The 20,692-nt window shown below is 39.8% G+C and overlaps 1 pseudogene; it reads left to right on the forward strand.

The window, feature by feature from the left end:
• The first annotated feature begins 15,098 nt into the window (after positions 1-15,098).
• LOC135711461 (uncharacterized) lies at positions 15,099-18,430 on the forward strand (annotated as a pseudogene).
• Positions 18,431-20,692: the final 2,262 nt, after the last annotated feature.

Genomic DNA, 20,692 nt, shown 5'->3' on the forward strand with positions numbered 1-20,692 from the left:
AAGACAGGCATCAATTTCTCTAACGTAGAAATTGTACAAAAGGGGGCTTAAACATGAGCCTTGGGGGAGACCCATGTAGCTAAATCGAAAAGCTGTAGAGTTTCCATGAGAAAAGCTCATATGTTTTTCTGACAGCAAATTGTACAAAAAATTATTCATTAATGGAGACAATCCACAAGCGTGGAGTTTCTCTGAAAGAACTTCAACGGATACTGAATCAAAAGCCCCCTTGATATCCAAGAACACAGAAGCCATTTGCTCTTTCTGCCAACTGAATTTCCGAGGAAAGCAACGCGAGACAGTCGTCCGTTCCCTTACCCCTACGGAAACCAAATTGAGTATCTGAAAAAAGGTGGTTCGTCTCAACCCATTTGTCGAGGCGAAAACGGATCATTTTCTCCATCAATTTCCGAATACACGACAGCATCGCGATGGGCCGATACGAATTGTGATCCGACGCGGGTTTATCAGGCTTTTTAATGGCTATCACCCTCACTTGTCTCCAATCGTCGGGAACAATATTGAGCTCCAAGAACTGATTGTACAAGTTCAACATGCGCCTCTTAGCGACGTCTGGGAGGTTTTTCAGCAAGTTGAACTTGATTCTATCAGATCCCGGGGCAGAATTGCCACACGAAAGGAGAGCGAGTGAAAGTTCCACCATTGAAAAAGGCTGACTGATTTCGTCTACCGAATTCGCGGTTTCGCGAGGAATCAACTGCGACGGCACGGAATCCGGACACACTTTTCGCGCGAATTTAAGAATCCATTGATCCGAGCATTCCTCGCTTTCGTTGTTAGTAGACCGGTTACGCATTCTTCGCGCCGTACTCCAAAGCGTATTCATAGACGTTTCGCGCGACAATCCGTCTACAAACTGCCGCCAGTAACCCCGTTTTTTGGCCTTGATGAGGCTCTTGAGTTCGCGTTCAAGAGATGTGTATGCGTTGAAATGCTCGCGTGTTCCGCGTTTCCGAAAAAGTTTAAACGCGTCGGACTTTTTACGGTAAACCTCCGTGCATTGTTGATCCCACCAGAGCGATGGTGTTTTCTTACGAATAGACGATCGCGTCACCGGTCGTGTTTGAGCTTGAAGTGCGCTGCCGACGATGAGATTAGAGAGGAAATTATATTCCTCCAACGGCGGAAGCTCTTCCACTGACGATGCTGTATCGTCTATCGCGGATTGGAGCTTAGTCCAATCGATGTTACGGGTTAGATCATACGCGACGTTAACGGATTCTGACGAGTTGAACCCACTGGCAATCGAAATTTTGATCGGCAGATGATCACTACCATGCGGATCCTGGATTACATGCCAAGTGCAATCCAACGATAGTGAATTGGAGCAAAAGGTGAGGTCTAATCTGCTACCATTCGAGGATGGACCAGCCAAACGTGTTACTTCTCCATTGTTAAGGATTGTCATGTTGAAGTTGTCGCAGAGATCATAAATCAAAGTAGAACGGTTATCATCGTACACCTCCCCCCAGCCTGTACCGTGGGAGTTAAAATCTCCCATGATCAACCATGGAGCGGGAAGTACCGCACATATGTCGAAAAGTTGCTTGCGATTAACAGAGACTCTAGGAGCAATATATACAGAAGCAATACAAAGGCTCTTACCTTTAATGGTAGCCTGACATGCGACAACTTCAATACCGGGGAATTCGGGAAGATTCACTCTATAGAAGGAATGGCACTTTTTGATCCCCAAAAGTACCCCTCCTCCACGTGAATCCTCACGATCCAATCGAATAATGTTAAAATCAAAAAAAGGGAGATCAATTTCTGAAGAGAGCCATGTTTCACAGAGGGCAAATGCATCGCAATTATTGTTATGGACTAAATACTTGAACGAATCTAATTTCGGAATAAGACTTCGACAATTCCACTGTAGAACAGTGATCAAATCCCCGACCTCGTTTGGAAAATTATCCATCGAAGGAGATGATAGCTGCAAGAAGGGGCCATTTTGAAGTCAATTGCTTCAAGAAGGATTTCACGGTCGGAAGCAATGTGAGGACAATGCTTTTCAGAGGATCAGAAATGTTGAGGTATTTGAGAATACCGTCCACAATGTCATCAAATGAGAACAGCCCAGATGAAGAAGGGGTTTCTGTTCTTAAAATTGGGGCATCAGGGGTTTTGGATGTCCCCGGAAGAGGTGGAAAATCCTGGGTATAATCAGTTCTGCGGAATCCAGGAGGAGTAGAAGTCTCCTTTTTTCCACCACTCCTTGATTTGGGCAAGCTGATTTGGGGTTCTTGATCTGCAACTTTCCGCGAACGGATGCGTTTTCGTTTCCGGGCAGAACCTTCCGGAAAACTGAAAGAAACTCCCTCCTCAGCCAAGTCAGAGCCAGACTCGTCATCTGACAAAAGAGCGAAGGGATTTGTTTCGTTGGTCGATGGCTTGGCTGTCTTAAGCATTTCTGCAAAAGACCGCCTGGAACGTTCCTTAAGGGAGCGTTTCATTTTGTCCCCGAGCTGTTTGTACGCCGGGCACGACGAGAGAGCATGAGGAGGAGTTCCATTGCAGTACACGCATTTTGGTGCAGTAGCTGCGCAGGCGCCATCCTCATGCTTCTCCCCGCATGTGGAGCAGCGTGCCTTGTTGCCGCAGTGGGAGGCCGTATGTCCCAACCGCTTACAATTCTGGCAGTTCATGACCCGAGGTACAAACAACCGCACAGGAAGACGAAGTTTTCCCAGCTCGATGTATTGAGGAAGGGCAGATCCAGAAAAGGTCACCCGAAACGAGTCTGTGGGGGTAAAACTCTTTTTACCCTCGCTGAGCGATACTGACTTCATTCTATGAACGGCCAGCATCTTTACCGGAGGAAGCAAGGGGTTCTTGAATCGGCCAACCGCTTGCTTCTCCAGTATCTCGGGGTTCAGGCTCGCCTCAGTGACCACGCCTTCGATCTCCACATCAGAAGCTGGAATGTACACCCTATATTCCAGTGTGAAAAACTGGGAAACAGCAATTTCATTGGCCTGTTTCAGGTTAGCGACGGTCACACGAAGTTTGTTGTGCCTAACCTTCGTTATTTCGGTCACGGCAGAGAATCGCTTTGTCAGATCATCAGATATCTGAACAACATTCAAGGGTTTGTTTTTGGGCTGAAAATAGACAACCCATGGGCCAGTCGAGTCATTCGGGTAGGACCGCAATCTGGTGCTTTTCTCATCCTGCCCATTGACAGACTGAGACGACGAACCAGGGATGACATCATCATTATTCTGAGATGAATGGTCATCCATGTCGTCTTCTGACAAAACATCCATTTTGTTCAACTAGTGGGAGCGCAAAACGCTCTCCCACTGAACGCACAGACACAATACACAGAAAACACTACAAACACAGAAATACAAAATGAAAATTTAACTAATGGAGGAGGAAAAGAAACAAAAAAAAACAAAAACTTATCTGATAATTCTATACTTCTACCACCGAGCGTTATATGTGTAGGCGTTTACACAGATGGCTGGAAGAGACGCGCTGCGTGGATGACCTTCGCTGTGGTGCACTTGATCGAGGCTCGGTACTCAGCGCACACAGGCGCACGATGATTGATGAACGATGTAGATGTAGAAACGGGTGCTCACACTCGATGATGATGATACGTAAGCGGGTATGCGTGAGCGCGTATGCGTGACCACGCAACGATGATGCCCAAATTGGTTTGCGAATTACCAATAGCACGGATTAATCGTTCCGAAAATGACACTTTCTACTACAAAAAAAAACTCACTTTTCGATCAATTTACCGGGAACTATGCCAGGAGTCACTTAGTGAGAAAAAACTGATAATTTATATCAAGCGAATACCGAGAAAACTTCCAAAACAACGGAGCGCGAAACAAGTCGACCGTACTTCTTGCTAGGACGCAGTGAGATCCGACCTTCATATTGTTTGTATGGAAAATGTAATTGAAAACAATTCGGATTGGGTGATTGAAGGTAGTTATGTACTGCATAAGAATGACTTTTTCGTTAAACCTTTCAAATCTTCTTTTATTCATATTTTTGTTGCTAAGGCAGAGAAAAGTAACTTATCCAAGAATCAATTGTGCGATATCAGTTCGATCATGTGTAAACTAGTTGCTATACCATGGAAAAATGAAATTGTTTTTGTTCCTCTAATACATACTGTGAAGTAGTTTACCTAAACAATGAATCAGAATAACAATGTTTTTCGCAACTTCAATGTTTATTGCAATTCATGGAATCATGGAATTCGGAAATACAGCAAAGCAATCGTATGAAAACCAAATTATTGAATTTAATTTTCCTCAAATCCGGCAAAATCTGGTGAAGCATTATCATCGGAATCGAACAGCGTGCTCACTTCGGGTACGTCGTCGTCACAGGAATCAGTGGTTGCATCGACGTCATCAGCTTCTCTTGTATCATCAGCGTTTGGCTCACGTTCATTTCCCTCAATAGAACTGTCTGCATGTGAAGCATCATCATCGGCATTTTCCAAAGTTTCGGCTTCATCGACCTCATCATCTGTAGCACCTGCTCCAAGCTCGCATTCAATGGGAATATCCGCATTTCCGTCGTGTTTCTTTTTCCGATTCGGACGACAAGCCGATTTCCGTAGCTGCTTACTGATAGACCTTGCCTTCGAGTAACGGAAGAGTCGAGTTTTGCAAAATGTTTCCAGATTTCGTAATGTGTACGTTGGATCACCAATACGTACAATTGCCAGGAGTAATTGAAGAACGTTGGCAAATTCGCGAAACCCCTTTTTGGATTTGTTGCCACGATTGATTCCCGTCCAGGTAAATGTGTACCAGAACGCTCGCGTAAATATGCAATCTGCTATTATATAAAAAGCCGAATCTCCTCTTCCAATGTACGTGTCTGGGATAACAATTTTCGTGTAGTAGGCAATCTGAAACAAAAGTATGTCAAGATTTGTCGATAAATTAAAAAGAAAACTTACATATTGTTTGCGTACATCCTCATTTGCCAATAGTATGTTAAATTTAGTTAAATTATCTGCGTCATTGATAGGTACATGCTCCTCGACGGTTTGCCCTGTTTGCATCACAGGCTCATCGATTTTTTTAGACATGTCCATCATGGCAGCCAATCGAATGAAATTGCTTTCGAAGCAATCTGTCACGGCTTGGCGAATTGAATTCGAGATAGTCTCTTTGAAGCTTCATATTGTGGAATTCAGTCTTCAAATTAGCCATTTCAGATCTGAGGGCTTCGACTTCACATTTGAAATCATCAAAAGGAAGGAGCGACAGATTGCCTAAAAATAGGAAAATATCTTAGTGACATGATCATATAGGAATGCTTTCAGACGATTTCTTACCAGCGTTGGCGGAGTCGTCTGTTTGAGTGATGTACATTATGCCATCATCATTAACAAATATAGGTTGCTGATAAGTAGACTGATGACCTAAGGCTGGATCTGTTTGAAAGAAAACAAAACACAATTTAAGAAAAATCAGATATTGAATTAATTGTTGATACCTTTCGGAGAAGATGGTACAAACATCATTTCATTTGTTGGGATCCTTTCAGTTTTGTACTGATCAGATAGCTCTTGTAGATTTGGTACAACTTCTGGAGCTGGTCCCTGATGTATCATTTTAGGTGCTATAAACGAGGATGGTGTGGTACACAATGTTTGGAACGAAAGACCTGGATCAGTCTCGCGAATGTCGTACGTGCCTGGTGTTTGGATTATTTGTCGTGATGTTGTCTTCTGATGTGTCAGTTTGTCGAATCCAACTTGTTGCTGCACACCGGGTACCGGGAATGACGCGCCTGTTGCTATCTCTCGTTCTGGTAAAATCTGCTGGCGTGCTAGGGTGAGTTCAACTTTTCGAGGTACACTCGGAGTCTGGAACGATGCACCTGGTGCAGTCCTTAGAGCACTGGAAGTGCTGGATGTTAGGGACGATGATAGCGGTACGGATGGCTGGCGTATTAGATTGCAGGATTCGATTTGTCGTTGCTTACTTGGTGTCTGGAACGATGACCTTGGTGCAGTTTTTCGAGTTCCGGGAGACTGAATCGACCCATTAGCACCGACCGAGATCCGGAATAATTTGCTATATGCGCAACATACTCTCAATGGCCCGGTTGTAATCCTTGCGTGGATTTTGCTTCACATTGCTGTGTTTCAGAAGTTTTCGTTTAGTTTCTATGTCAGAAACTTCATGCTTTAAAAGATCTTCAGCGGCTGCTTCTGCTGCTTGAAGACTCCGGTATTTTCGGGTTACTATGGCCGGAATTTTTTTCGAAGCCCCGTGAAATTCAGTTCCATCTACACGCATTTTGTCAATTTTATCGTTTGATAGAAGTTTTGGCCATAGCAAGCAGCCGCCTCGAATCCAAGAGGATGGAATAGCCAATACTCGTAGTTGTTGCTTTTCGAAAAATTGCGCCACGGTAAACATCTGGAAAATATATTTGATGTTATATTATGGTACCTTTATGTACTTTTTTATTGTGTATTACCTTTTCTGGGTGAAAAAAGACCACGGAGCTGAGTTTTAAAGCGAATTGCACTGCTTTTCACGCGAATTCATACAGACTATTGATAGCGACGCAAAAGTAAACAAGTATGGCTCCTTCGCCTTGTCAAATATGTGTCGTATAGGGTGACGAGTGAAAAACGACGACTAAAAAAGTCGCATTTATCAATGAATCAACTCGAATTGCAGCAACATTTAGCAACATGGATAAACGATTTACTTTGATGGTCCATACGATAGATGTGAAATGTTATTGATTAGAATCAGCAAAACTCACAACTCATGTGTGATGCTGTGGATAGCTCGACAACTAACAACCCCGGTGTTCAAAGTTCGATTCCAGTAAGTGATGGTTTTAATTGTGTAAGATGTAAGTATAACATAAGTTTCATGCCAAATACGGAAGTCCTAGTGCATTGGGGCTTTGATTGATGTTGTGTGCATGTAAAAATACTTTTTGACGCTAATTTTATTGGTCGTTTAAAATATCAAACAAAATCGTAACTATGGACCTCGAAAATTGCATACAATGGTGAAGTAAATCAGTAATCAATTAGTGCATCGTGTATAAAGGTGTTTCAAATCGTAATATTTCATAGACAAAATGGTCTTGTGGTAAAAATTTAATCGTAAATATATAAACCATAAATCAATGCAGGAATAGGAATCGTTATTTAGTCTATCAGAAATCGGAGAAAATGCTAATGTAGGTCTTAAAAATAACTTATCAAAATCGTATCTAGCCATTTCTTTTTTTAATGTTTTGGCGATGCTTGTATATTGCCTCCACTTTTGTACGTAAAGGGCATTTTTGAACATTACATACGATTTAAACAAATTATATATATGCTTGCATATTTCAATTGTAACTGTGGTATACGTAACAAATGGTTGTCTGGGTGAATCTCTTAAGAAAATAATTGGATCACTTTGGAAAATAGTTAATATCTTCATAAACAATCGGAATCACTTCGGAAAGCACTGAATCATTTCAGAGAGCGCTGAATAATTGATGGAGAGTTAGAAATCACGTCAGAAAGTACTGAATTACTTCAGACAAGTTTGGAATCACTTCAGAAATGTTTTCAATCACTTTGGAAACTACTTAATCACTTAGGAATGTATTGTATCACTTCAGGGGTTACGCCTACCCGCAAACTTTCAAAAAATCGATTTTTTTATTGTCCTAATCGAAAGTATACAAAGTCAAGAATATTTCCTCAAAAGATCAAGTTGATCCGATGAAAATTGTGAAAGTTATGCGATGTACAAAAATATTCACTTATAGTGGACTAAACCCAACTTGAAACTTTAAACGCGATTATCTCGGAATCATATTTTCAAAACCGGTGCCAAAAATTTCTCGAAATGTATCCTTTCGATTCGTCCGATTCGTTTTGATTTCTGTTCAGTACTATTTTGGGCAGTCCACGATCGTTCGGATTTCGTCTATCATTTAAATTCGATTTTTTACAGCCGATCAAAGACAAATTTTAAGGATCAAAAATCTGCACTTCAACTTTGCAACGATCAAGGACTAGTTTAACACATGCTTAACGGATTTGGCATGGTTTTTTTTTTTTATTTCAGATGATTACATCACAAACCGCAGTTGGCACCGCAAAAAACGTTTTTTAGAACATCGTCCACGGGGAGCAGCCATGCGGGGCACATTTTTTACAGCATCGACTGATAAATGTACCATTTAATATGTATTCAATAAACGGCAGAAAACCGATTTTCAATATCGTTAATGTTAAATTTTCTGGACTGATTTAAAACTTTAGGCAGTAATGTTACGAGTTCTTGGGAACGTTTAAAACAAGAACCTGATATAATCGTAAAAACCAGGCACTGAAACAGTAAAAGTATTGCTGGTTAAGGTTTCCAAAGATAACATCAGTTATAACATGTAACATGCACAAACATCTCTGGTTCTTATTAAAAAGATTAGCGTAGAAACGATTGCGTTATTGACACGCACACATGCTTGAGGAGTTTGGCATTCCACTTTTACTAAAATTGTAATTGTAATTGTTCAGTGCATAGGCTGTGCCTTCCGCTAAGAAGGCTTATCTAGGGACCAACCCCCTAGTCTATACACCTACTGTCCTTCCCGTTGCACTCGTCAGCTCGTGCGATACTCTAGACACACATGGGTGGTCGTATCCGGGTCCTCCCCTGGGTAGGCTCGTGTCCGTCCAGGTTCTGGTACATTAACTTATCTATATGCATGGTAATTATACTTTTAAAACTCACCGAAAATGCTGAAACTAAATAAAGGTTAGCGATCCATATAAGGTGTGTGCTGCGACGGAGTAGTAATTGAAGGAAATGAGGTTCTGATGTGAAGTATAGGTAATTCTAAAATAGGTAAATCAATTAATCATTAGCTGCTAACAGTTACTAATAAATGGGTACGATAAATCACTCATCAATGAGTATTGCCACTCCCACTGAAAAATGGGCAAAACCTTAATCATAAATGGATATTCGATTCCTACCGTGTATTTAAAGTAAAGTTAGGATCTTATCAAGCAAGCACACACCTTTTACGATTCTTATCCAACTTACGGTTTCCTGCACATACGACTTTTCCTAGATACAAGCTTCGTCCAGTATACATTGGCTGTCTCCAACCGGCATGATCCTTTCTGTCTGCTTCCTCTTGCCGGTGCAAGTTTTATTCTTCTTTTCTTGTTCGAATTTTCTTTTTCTCCTATTGATCTTCTGGTCGTGTTCCCATTTGTCCTCAGGCAGTTAATATTAGTACATGATAGGAAGAAAGAAAGAAATAGAACAAGTTAAGTGTGAGCCGCATGCATTGGTTACTTATTTGGGTCATGGTGTTGTCTTCCCTATTTATTTGCCTCTATTCGCTCTCATATCGCAACGTTTAACTCTGGATCAACAATAGAAAAGGGCCCATCAGCACTCGCAAACAAACCGCTCCAAAGCCCCCCCACTCACAAAGCGAAGGCCACCCACGCAAACCAACACCATCATCGGATAGGGGAAACTTCCACCTACACGAAGATGGTGTTGGCCTGCGTGAGCAGCCTCCGATCCGTGAGGAATGGGATTTGGACGGTCTGCCCACAAATACCGATGGGCCCCCCTCCATTGTTGATCCAGAACTCACCCCCTTCCCTCACACTATTATGGTCGGAAAAGAGAACCCATATTTAGTAATCTATCGCGAACTGCGATGCAGAAGATATTAATAGCAAACTAATCTGGAACTGGTCTAAGACATATGACCCAGTGAGTATTGACACCTCACACTGTTGTGAATGAGCACGGACGCGAGATTTACTAGAGTATTAAATGCAAAACGCAAATTCAAAATAAAACTTGACAAGTCATCGTCAATCCCCTTATTCTTGGGCAGGGTCTGACGATGTGAATCTGATTTTGATCAGTGAACGGGCCCCATATGGTACATTTTCTCACTATGAACATGTCATTTCCAGCCTATCTGAACTATTTAATAAATGGAAACCATAACATGGGCTACGCTCCCTCTAAGCGGGCCCTCCGCATCCTATCTCTGTCTTATCTCAAATGCCAATGGTTTGAATGTATCAATATATACATTGGAAATGACGTTCAATCAAATAAACCCATACCCCACTCACTTGGCCAGGCTTCAGAATCGTCCAGTGGGCAGTGCGCTCTACACTCCAAGTTCCCTTTCTTTCAAATTCACCCCAAATTTGATATTTTACCCCTTTGAGTGTTGATTAATCACAATGAAACATTGTGACAGAGCACGGACTTGAGGTTACTAGAGTTTTAAATAATCTAGGTCCTATTTAGGATTATATCTGAAAAATCCAAATTTGGCCAACGCCCACCGTGGAGAATTTCAAAGTAATTCCGAAGAAAACTAAAAGAAAATTTAATTCTGAAGATAGCTTCATCGAGATTTTGAGGAAATCTCCGTTAAATATGGAATGAACTATTTTAAGGTCTTCAGAATTACTTGAACATTCTCAAATTTTTCCTGAAGTTAATGAAAGTGCCTTGAAGTTTTGTAGTTTGATAAACTAACCTGATGCTCACAATACTTCTCCTCAAATTCTGAACTTTATAGGACTTTCTAAATTTCCTCAATTTTTCTAACGATCATGGATCTTCTTTAAAGGTTTAAAAAATCACTGAAGTTCTCTAAACTTCTTTAAAACTTATGTGACTTCTCTAATGTTGACGGAACTGCTTTGAGGTTCTCTGTTCTTTTCTGAAATTCCCAAAACAACTCTAAAGTTTTTGCAGTTCTCATGAAGCCTGTTGTACTGCGCTGAATTTAATTAAATCGTCCTAAAAATGCTTCAGTGAACTTCTGAACTTATGCAAAGACCTCAAAAAAAATTTTAACGTCTCTGAAGTTATCTGAAAATCTGGGAATTGCTTTAATTTTCAAGTTTGCGGATCTCATCTCATCAAGCTCCATAGATTTCTATGAAGTAATGTTTCTGAAGACCACTGTCCTTCTGTGAAGTTTCTTCTAAATTTCTAAATTTCTGGAATTTAATGGGATTATTCTGAAGCTATCTGATCGTCCTCGAAGTACTCGGAACTTCGCTGAATATCATTAAACTGTCTAAAAATATCTAAATTTAGTTCTCTGGAATTTCTTGAAGATATCGCTGCTCGCTAAAAGTTCTCTTCGTTGATGTTCTTTAATCAATTTACCTTAATTTTCACGTTTTCCGGATGTCCATATAATTTTGATCACGTTCCAGATATTCTCTCGGAGCTTTGCAGAAGTTTCCGGAAATTCTCTGAGTTTCTCGAAACTTCTTTAAGGTTTCTACAATTTCCTTGAAATTATTTGAACTGCCCTTTGATTATCTGAGCTGTCTAGAAGTTTTCGAAGCTCCCCTAAAGCTCTCAAGCTATTTACGATTATAGATTTCAAACTGCTCCAAAAGTCTAGACTATAGTTACGGGAACTGCTCTTAAGCTCTGAAATTCCCCAAAGATTTCTAGATCCAGCTTTTCTGAGGTGCTTAGAACTTCTTAGAAATTTGCACAATATCCCTCAAGTTTTCTTAAATTTCTCAAGTTCGTTTGATACCTGTGAAGTTCTCTGAAATTCTAGGAACTTCATAAAAGTTCCTGAAAAGTCTCGGTTGCTAAAAGAACCGCTTTGAGGTTCTTACAGCTTCCAATAAGTTTCCCATATTTTTAGCGTGGTTACTTCCCTTACGTTCCTGCAGTTTGTTTAAAGGGCTTCACTGAAATTCTCAGCATTTCCTTCTCCAAAGTTCCTACTATTGTTGTAAAGTTAATGTTAGTTAATGCCTACAACGATGATCTCTATTCTTTCATAAAGTTAATTACGAACTTGAAATAAATCATTTATTTTTTTACCTAATTCTGGCACTTTGAATATTTTCAATATCTTGTACATGGAATAAGAAACTTTTTTAGATCTTGCACTTACTTACTTGGAAAACTCAGGTAATTTTATCCAGAAAAATGAGTAGACATCCTGTATGTAGAGAGAGACGATTAAACGTCACAACGAAAAGAAGAATCAATCTTGAAATAAATTCACTCTAAAAAAGTTGAAAATAGTGACTTATTACAAAAAAAAAGTGACTTTAGTGACTTGGCCTTAAAAAAAGAGACTTTTTAGTGACTGACTTGAAAAAAGTGACCAAGTCACTAAAAAGTGACTCGCTACCAGCCCTGCGTTCCGATTGGCCACCCACAACTTCAATCGGTTCCTTGTCTGTTCCGTTTGAAGTCATTGCATAGATAGTCATACCTTTCAAGTAGTGGCTCAATCTTAAGATGTGGTAACCAAACAGCCGAGAACCAGTCATGTCAACATGAATCGACACACATTTTACTCGGGACTTTTCCGGGTTTTTCCGTTCCGGCTGGCCAACCACAGGCTCAATTGGGATTCTATTTATTCAAAATAAAATTAGATAGCCATATCTTTCGATTGGTGGCTGAATCATAACCATAGGTCATCGCATTGCTAAGAACCAGCCATGTCAACTATGAATCGACACGCATTTTGCAGCCTTGGTACTTTGAGGAAGTTTCGATGGCTTGTGATATAATGATTTATTTCAAGTTCGTAATTAACTTTATGAAATATTAGAGATCTTCATTGCAGTCCCAACACATTGTAGGAACTTCGAAGAAGTTCTGAGGAATGAAAGGAAATGCTGAAAAATCTGCTTATTTAATAACAACAGAAAAGTCTAGACTATTGCAGAAGCTTTAAATTAGTAAATCATAGAACTATATTAATTACTTCGTTCGAATTCCATGAAAATTGCGGCAGCACAAAAGTTCCAGAAATCCGAATCTAACCATGTCCATTTCTCCCGAAGATCATTCGTTTGCTTACTTTCTATGGTCTCTCGAGCAGAGTTCCTTATTTTGCATAACATTCACTCACATTTGAATTGAATCCAGTAGAAATGTTAAAATGTCATCAAATGGTTTGGAATACAAACGTTACCCCAGTACCATCGCGTCATGTTAATGCACATTCAATGTTCAAAGTGTTAAATCCAGCCAGATTACCGGATAACGAATCGTCACCCATGTCACGATAGCACCGCATCCACATTTTGTTTGAGAAAAGTCTTAACAAGCAACCTCGCCACACAACAACGGGTCAATTTCTCACGGTCTGATTTAGTTCCGCGGAGCAAATATTCCCTAATGATGCACCGTGCCTGTTTAGTGTTTGCATCAGATGTCGATTTCCCTACGAACAAGTGCACCTCATCGTCTAACAAGTGTTCGTTTTTGTTCGTTCAGAACCACGTGGTTCAGCAGCCCGAATGTGCATAGCTAATCGAACCTGACGAATGATATGAAACTCATGCCACCAAAACCCGTCGTTCCATTCCATGCTTTGAATATAATTTAATTAATTTTCATTTTTTATTCATTTTAACTTGAATACCTGCTATGGAAAAAAGCAAAAAGAGGTATGAAATTTACAACACATGTTTTCCACCCCTTCGTTGTTTTTCCTTCTCGATAGGTGCTCCGATGCGCGCACAAAAAAAAAGTGAAGAGAGAGGGTGTTCTCTGCAGGCTTGTTTATTGCTTCATAAATATTGCAAACCGTTATGGGCCATTCTCTAAAAGAGAAGGGTAAAGTGCTTTGAAGAAAACTAATTGGATTTTAATAGTTTTATATTAAAAAATTTGAGTTTGAATAATGTGTAGAAAACATTTTTTTTGTAAGTAAAGGTATCGCTTGGTTAGCTGATTTACTGAGGCAGAAATGCACTCATCATTCACTGGGTTGGGACGTAACGTCATCCCAGCAACCGATATCGATAATTGCTAAGATGGAGCGGAGACAACTGGCTTCTTTTTGTCTGTGACGTGTTCTTCTTCTCTCGCGGAAACGACCGTGCAAAAACCATTTCATTATGGACGACGCAGTCGACTGTCAAAATACAAGAAAATAGATTCCCTGTTTTGAAAATTCTCGCGTTTCACCCACTCCGGTGGCAGATACGTCATCCACGAACATTTGGCTTGAAGCCAAAGTTGTTGGTTCTTTGGCTCGATTATCTGCCAATCTAAGACAGCTGATGCAAACATTGAGAAATTATGCTTCGTTCACAGGTTTTTTATACCTGCATGTCAGTATAACAATTTACATCTTAAAACTAAACACTAACACTAAATCTTATCTAAGTATAAAGGGAATTAATTGTTGAAATTGAGGAGTGCAACGATTTTTGCTGAAATGATTGATTATTTTGTTGAACATTTGTTCTAAAGTCTCAACATTCGAAATTCTATGTACTTCGGTAGTACTGTACCAGGGAGGCAACTTTAAAATCATCTTCAGAACTTTGTTCTGAATCCTTTGATGTGCTTTTTCCAGGTAGTGCAACAACTAGACCGAGGGGGGCGACACATCTAAATCTCAATTCTAGATGCTCGAAATCTCACACTAGCGAATCAATCTTCTAAAAATCTTCTTTCATTTCTCGCATCTACTTACATCGCGCATCATCTTTTTGCAGGAAAGTTTCAGAATCATCATCAATCCTCTTTCTATCTAGTCAGCGTCGCGCAGCTAGCCACAGCAAACCACAATCTTTCCTGCATCGTAGATAGAGTCGCCCCTTTCGAACTAGACCCTATTGGTAATCAAACCTTCATGCCAAACACTGTCGAATGCTTTTTCTATGTCTAGAAGAGCAACTCCAGTTGAGCAGCCTTCAGATTTGTTTGAACGAATTAAATTGGTAACTCTTAAGAGTTGATGAGTAGTTGAATGCCCATGGCGAAATTCAAACTGCTCATCTGAAAAATTGAGTTCGTATTGATGTGAAGCATCATTCTATTTAAAATTATCTTTTCAAAAAGTGTACATATTAAAGAAAGCAGACTTATTTGACGGTAGCTAGAAGCTTCAGCTGGATTTTTATCCGGCTTCAAAATTGGAACAACTTTTGCATTTTTCCATTTATCAGGAAAGTATGCCAAATGGAAACATCTGTTAAATAATTTTACCAAGAAAGGTACTCTCTGGGAGTTTTTTGATGAGGATATAGAAAATTCCATCATCACCTGTGATATGTCCGGTGTAAGAGTCGAAACCCTTTTAGCGATAAAATACGGTCTGAAAGATAAACGATCAGTGATGTTCACTCGAACGATATATTGTATGTGTTAAACGGTCGAAGCTGCAATAAAGACGAGTGTCGGTCTCTTATATCGCTGACCATGAACAACTACGGACGTGTTTAATCTTTTTTAGTAAACCGAGTCAAGGACACAACAGTGGCGACGTAAGGAGAACATAGTGAATTTTTGATTATTAAAACGGAAAAGAACTGTGAATAGTGTGAAAGAACTGGGTTAGTCACAGCGGCTGGTGGGTAGCGTGCATATTGGCCTGCCGTGAGTGGACTGTGAAAAATCTATCGTGGTTTCGTATGTTGAAGACCAGTCCTTAGCGTTGTCAGTGAGCTGAGAAAGTTTTGGCTACAGTAGCTGGCTCGTGAAAAGCGTTAATTCGGAAATTTAAATACATTAAATATAGGAAGCACACGTTTTTTAGGAGTTGCGTGGCAAAAAAAACAAGCGATTTAAGTGGCAGTTATCAGCACATGGTTTATCCAGAAGAAAAAGCGGCCATTGTGATATTTCTTTTGTTTGATTGAAAACACCATCTTGGATTTTTTTTTATAGCAAAGTATTGAATAGAGCTTCCGGTAGTCCGTACAAAAGAAGGCCGGCATTGTGTGGCAGCAGCAATGAACAATTGTGTGAGGCTAGCAAAAAGTGTATAAGAGCATTACGTTCATCGTTGAAAATTTATAGTGTGAAAAAAGCTAAAGAAACACGAAAAAAGTGAGTGAGCGAGAGGCAGAGCCGAGAAAACGCCTTGGGAATTCGACGACCGTGAGTGACCGGCGTGATAGCAAGCGGAAAAAAAAAGGGAAAGAGTGACTGCTAAAAGCAAGCGGTTCGTAACGCCTTTGTGAGTGAGCAGCTCATAACGCCTTCGTGAGAGTAACGCCGGTGGTGAGTACCACTGACACATCAAACGCGAACAATAACGTGGCACAGTAAGAACATAAAGAAGTCAAGTAAGTCATTTTAAGCCTCTATCATAATTGAATCATTCTAGGGTGGTTTCATCAATTGTTGACTTTCATTTGCAACGATGTCCTCTTTAATCGGAAGCGTGGACCATTTTGTACATGGTTCCAGCTTTTCCAAATATATGGAACGCATGAATATTTTATTTTCTTTAAATAATATTTCGGAAGCTAAAAAAAAAATTTATTCATTACCTTGAGTGGACCAATTATTTTCGATGAAATAAAACTAATTTACCCGGAGACAGATATAAATGAAATTGATTATGTTCAGATGATAACGAAATTAAAGGAACGACTAGATAAAACGCAGCCAAATATGATGTACAGACACAAATTCAATGGTCGCATTCAAGGAGTAGATGAGCCAGCAGAAAATTATGTACTAGCATTGAAATTATTAGCAAGTCAATGTGGATTTGGAGCGCATAAGAATGAAGCGATAAAGGATAGAATAGTGTTTGGATTACGAGATCAGGATTTGAAGCATAAGCTTTTAATGAAAGATAACATGACATTGGAAGAAGTAGAGGAAATTGTAGTAAGAACAGAGTTAGCAAAACTTAGAGCAAAAGAAATGAATGAGCAGAACGTGGAATATCGGAGCGTGAATTCGGTGAAATATCGGTTAGGTCAAGGAGGACAACGGGATGGTTGGAACAGGGATAATAGACCGAGATCGCGAGGCTACAGTAGACAATATAGTAGTCGCAGTAGAAGCACGAGTAGGGAACGCGGTCGTGTATCTCCGTATAATAACCGGTTTGATCACAGAGCATATTATGAGAGTAAACCAAAAGCAAATTATCAGGAACGTCGTGGGTACGGGTCAGAGAATCCCCATGGAAATGTTATTTGTAATTATTGTAGAAAACGAGGACATGTAAAACGTAATTGTTTTCAGCTTCAGAATCGGAAAACAGTAAACTTTGTAGACGAAGAGCCGATTGACAGCTATGATTTTAAAAGATTACGACTAAGAGATTCAGAGGACGAAGACGAAGATTATCCATGCATGATGATTTCAGCAAGCAGACGTTTTAACGAACCGTGCCTTGTAAATGTGACAGTTGAGGGAGTGCATTTGAACATGGAAATTGATTGTGGGGCGGCAGTTTCGGTGATTAGTCTGAGCACTTATACAAAATATTTCAAGCACATTCAAACCACAATTTGCAATAGTCGTTTGGTGGTGGTAAACGGACAACAATTGAATATTTTTGGCAAGATCTCAGTCGACGTGAAAGTAAACAACATGCAGCAGCAAGTTTCTTTAATAATTCTCGACGGTGCAAGAAGTTTTGTTCCTTTGTTCGGTAGAAACTGGATGGATGTCTTCTACCCCAACTGGAGGGAAACGTTTGGAAATCCCATAGTCGTTAACATTGTGAGGAAGGAAGTTCAGCAAGCGGATCTAGCTGGGCAAATCTTGTGCTTAAGGACGAAAGACCGGTGTTTCGAAAGGCATACGAGGTACCCTTCAAAATAAGAGAGAAGGTCATTGCTCATTTGGATTCCCTCGAGAAACAAAACATAATAACGCCTATTCAGCCACACCTTTAATGCACATCGGAATCAACTGCGCATCGTTGATCAGCGGCCAACTACCACGACGATTAGTATACCTATACAGAGAGAAAAGAGGCCACGCGAAAACAGCGTTTCTGACGAGGAAGAGTTTAGAGGGTTTCCAGATGTACCAGTGGTACCAGCAAAGGACAGCGATAGCAGGCGCTTCAAGCAGGCTAGACGCAGTCCTATCGCTACGAGAAGCTATTCGCGATCAAAAACGAACAAGGAGGAGGAAGATTCAAGTCGAGCGATGTTCCAGAAGCAATGAAGAAGAACTTATACCTTCTTTAAGACCTGGGAGTCGCGTGAAGAAGAAAAGTGATTACATTGAATTAATACGAATTATCATTAAAGTATCTGAGAAATATTTCGAGTTCGATATTTGAAATTGCAAGTTATCTGAAATTGGAAATGCTTAAAATAGATTTGTTGATGTAGACATCAGTTCGAAGCTAAATTTAAAGGAAGTTTTGGTGTAGTTTAACTAACTAATCGAATGTATTGCAATCTAGTTAAATTAGCGTTGTCTTAAGGAGGGAGAACTGATATGTCCGGTGTAAGAGTCGAAACCCTTTTAGCGATAAAATACGGTCTGAAAGATAAACGATCAGTGATGTTCACTCGAACGATATATTGTATGTGTTAAACGGTCGAAGCTGCAATAAAGACGAGTGTCGGTCTCTTATATCGCTGACCATGAACAACTACGGACGTGTTTAATCTTTTTTAGTAAACCGAGTCAAGGACACAACAACCTGGAGCTTTCATATTATGAAACTTTTTAGTTGTAGATCTTACTTCGTCCAAATCAGTGGGGGACTGAATATTTTCTCTCGGGAAAATATGTTTGATGATTCCTGGGGGAGGAATCATCAAACATATTTTCCCGAGAGAAAATATTCAGATAATCCCGAGCAACCTGATTCTCAATAGGACTAGTAAGATCCAAACTGAAATTATGGGAACTCTTGAATTGCTTATCAAGTTTCTGAGCTTTTTCCAAATTTGTGATCAATATTTTACCACCTTCTTTAAGCGCTGGAATAGGCTCTTGAGGTTTTTTCAAAAATTTTGTGAGTTTCCAAAAGGGTTTGGAACTCGGATCTAATTTAGAAACATTATTTTCAAAAGTTTTGTTTTTCAGGTCAGAGAATCGCTTTTTAATTTGTTTTTGCAAATCCCGCCAGATAACTTTCATGGCAGGATCGCGTGTTCTTTGATATTGTCTCCTACGGACATTTTTAAGACGGATCAAGAGCTGAAGACTGTCGTCGATTATAATTAGATCGAATTTACCTCGCATTTTGGTACTGAGGCAGCTCTTGCTTCAACTATAGAAGTAGTCAGAGAGTCAAGAGCATAATTAATTTCATCTTTGGTTTGCAAATGAATATGAAGGATCGAAGAGGAATTTTCCAAATCTATATCCAAGAAGGATTACCTCGGGTAGGGTCCAAACAAGGATCGAAGAGGAATAAGAGTTGGAAAAGGTAGAAATTTTGCAGGTTAAGCACTGAAAAGTGCTGTTTAAATTTGTTTTAGCTAGTAACACTTCCTTCAGCAAAAAGCAAAAAGATCCGCACGGCAAGAGAGCACGATGCGGACTGATATCATTCCACCTAAATCTGCATTCTGGACCACTGTGCAGTGATTGTGGCAAGTGAGCATCCGAAAATTTTTCCAGTTTGTAGATACTACACAGCTGTCTAGTAATTGTTTATGGTTTATGGTTTACCACCCATTATCAATTGATCATCCCTGTCGCGTCAGCAACAGGAAATGTGATATTATTCAATATTATGTTCAAGTCTCGTATGCAAAAACATGGTACATAAGAATTATTGCAGAACCAGATCCTTAATATGTTTGCTCTACAGTAGGAAGATATTTTGAATCTACCATTTCACCTTTTGGATCTCCGATAAGCCATAATGTTCACCATCACTAAATTCAAGCTGAACATTGCATTAGGTCCTAAGTAACATTGAAAGATTCTCTTCGTCGACTTTCTCTGTGTATCCCCACGGCCACGTAAAAACATTCCCAGGTATAGCACACAGATCTATAAAAGAATCTTTTATCTAGCATCCAATACGACAAACTCAACAAGAAACCGTTATGTGCTCAAGTTATTAACGAAAGAGAATGTCTACGAAGAGAATCGATCAATGTTACTTACATGGCTGGTAGCTGGTCACTTTTTAATGACTTGGTCACTATTTTGAAGTCAGTCACTAAAAAGTCACTTTTCATTCCAAAAAGTAACTAATGTCACTATTTCCCTAAAAATGTATGTATGTATGTATGTATGTAAGGTAGCCACCATCCTTTCAAGACTTGTCTTGGATGCAGCTCCACTTAATAGCAAGATCAATTTGAGCTACCGATCTGAATTCACTATATCGCTGTATGAAGGGCCAAAAACGGAAGGGTGGACCCGTAAGCAGAGACACTTACGCGAAATCCACGGGAATTTAAGAATCTCCTTCCAACGATACGCTCCAACAAATCGAATAACACAATTCGCAATACTTATTAAGCTTCCTACTGGATGGTTTGTTAAGAAGGGCGCGTCAATCGCCCTGAAACTGTTGGAGTAGAATTCACATCACCACAATCGAATCGGTAGGATAAAGAAAATGATAGTGTTTATTCTCTCCTAGACTCCAGCTGTCAATCATACCATCGTCCAGTTTCAGTTTGAATGATACCCTGATGCTCCCTCCCAACCCAGTATTTATTTATATAATGAAAATATATGCAATGGAGAAATGAAATATATCAGAACATTAAAATATGACATAATGAAATACATTTATATGGATAATATAGTTGCTACTGCAATGAAGAAGTATTTTACATATAATAAGATGCAGCTCTATACCTTTTCAGCTTACAATGGCAGGTGGATGCAGCACTGAAATGTATAGGGTATATAAGGCAATTAAATATATTTTGCTCGAATGGTACTAACAATAATGCTAAAAATTGTGATTAATA

Source organism: Ochlerotatus camptorhynchus, unplaced genomic scaffold (genome assembly GCF_037179485.1).
Source record: "Ochlerotatus camptorhynchus isolate MF236.1 unplaced genomic scaffold, CSIRO-AGI_Acam_v1.1 ptg000433l, whole genome shotgun sequence".
NCBI lineage: Eukaryota > Metazoa > Arthropoda > Insecta > Diptera > Culicidae > Ochlerotatus > Ochlerotatus camptorhynchus.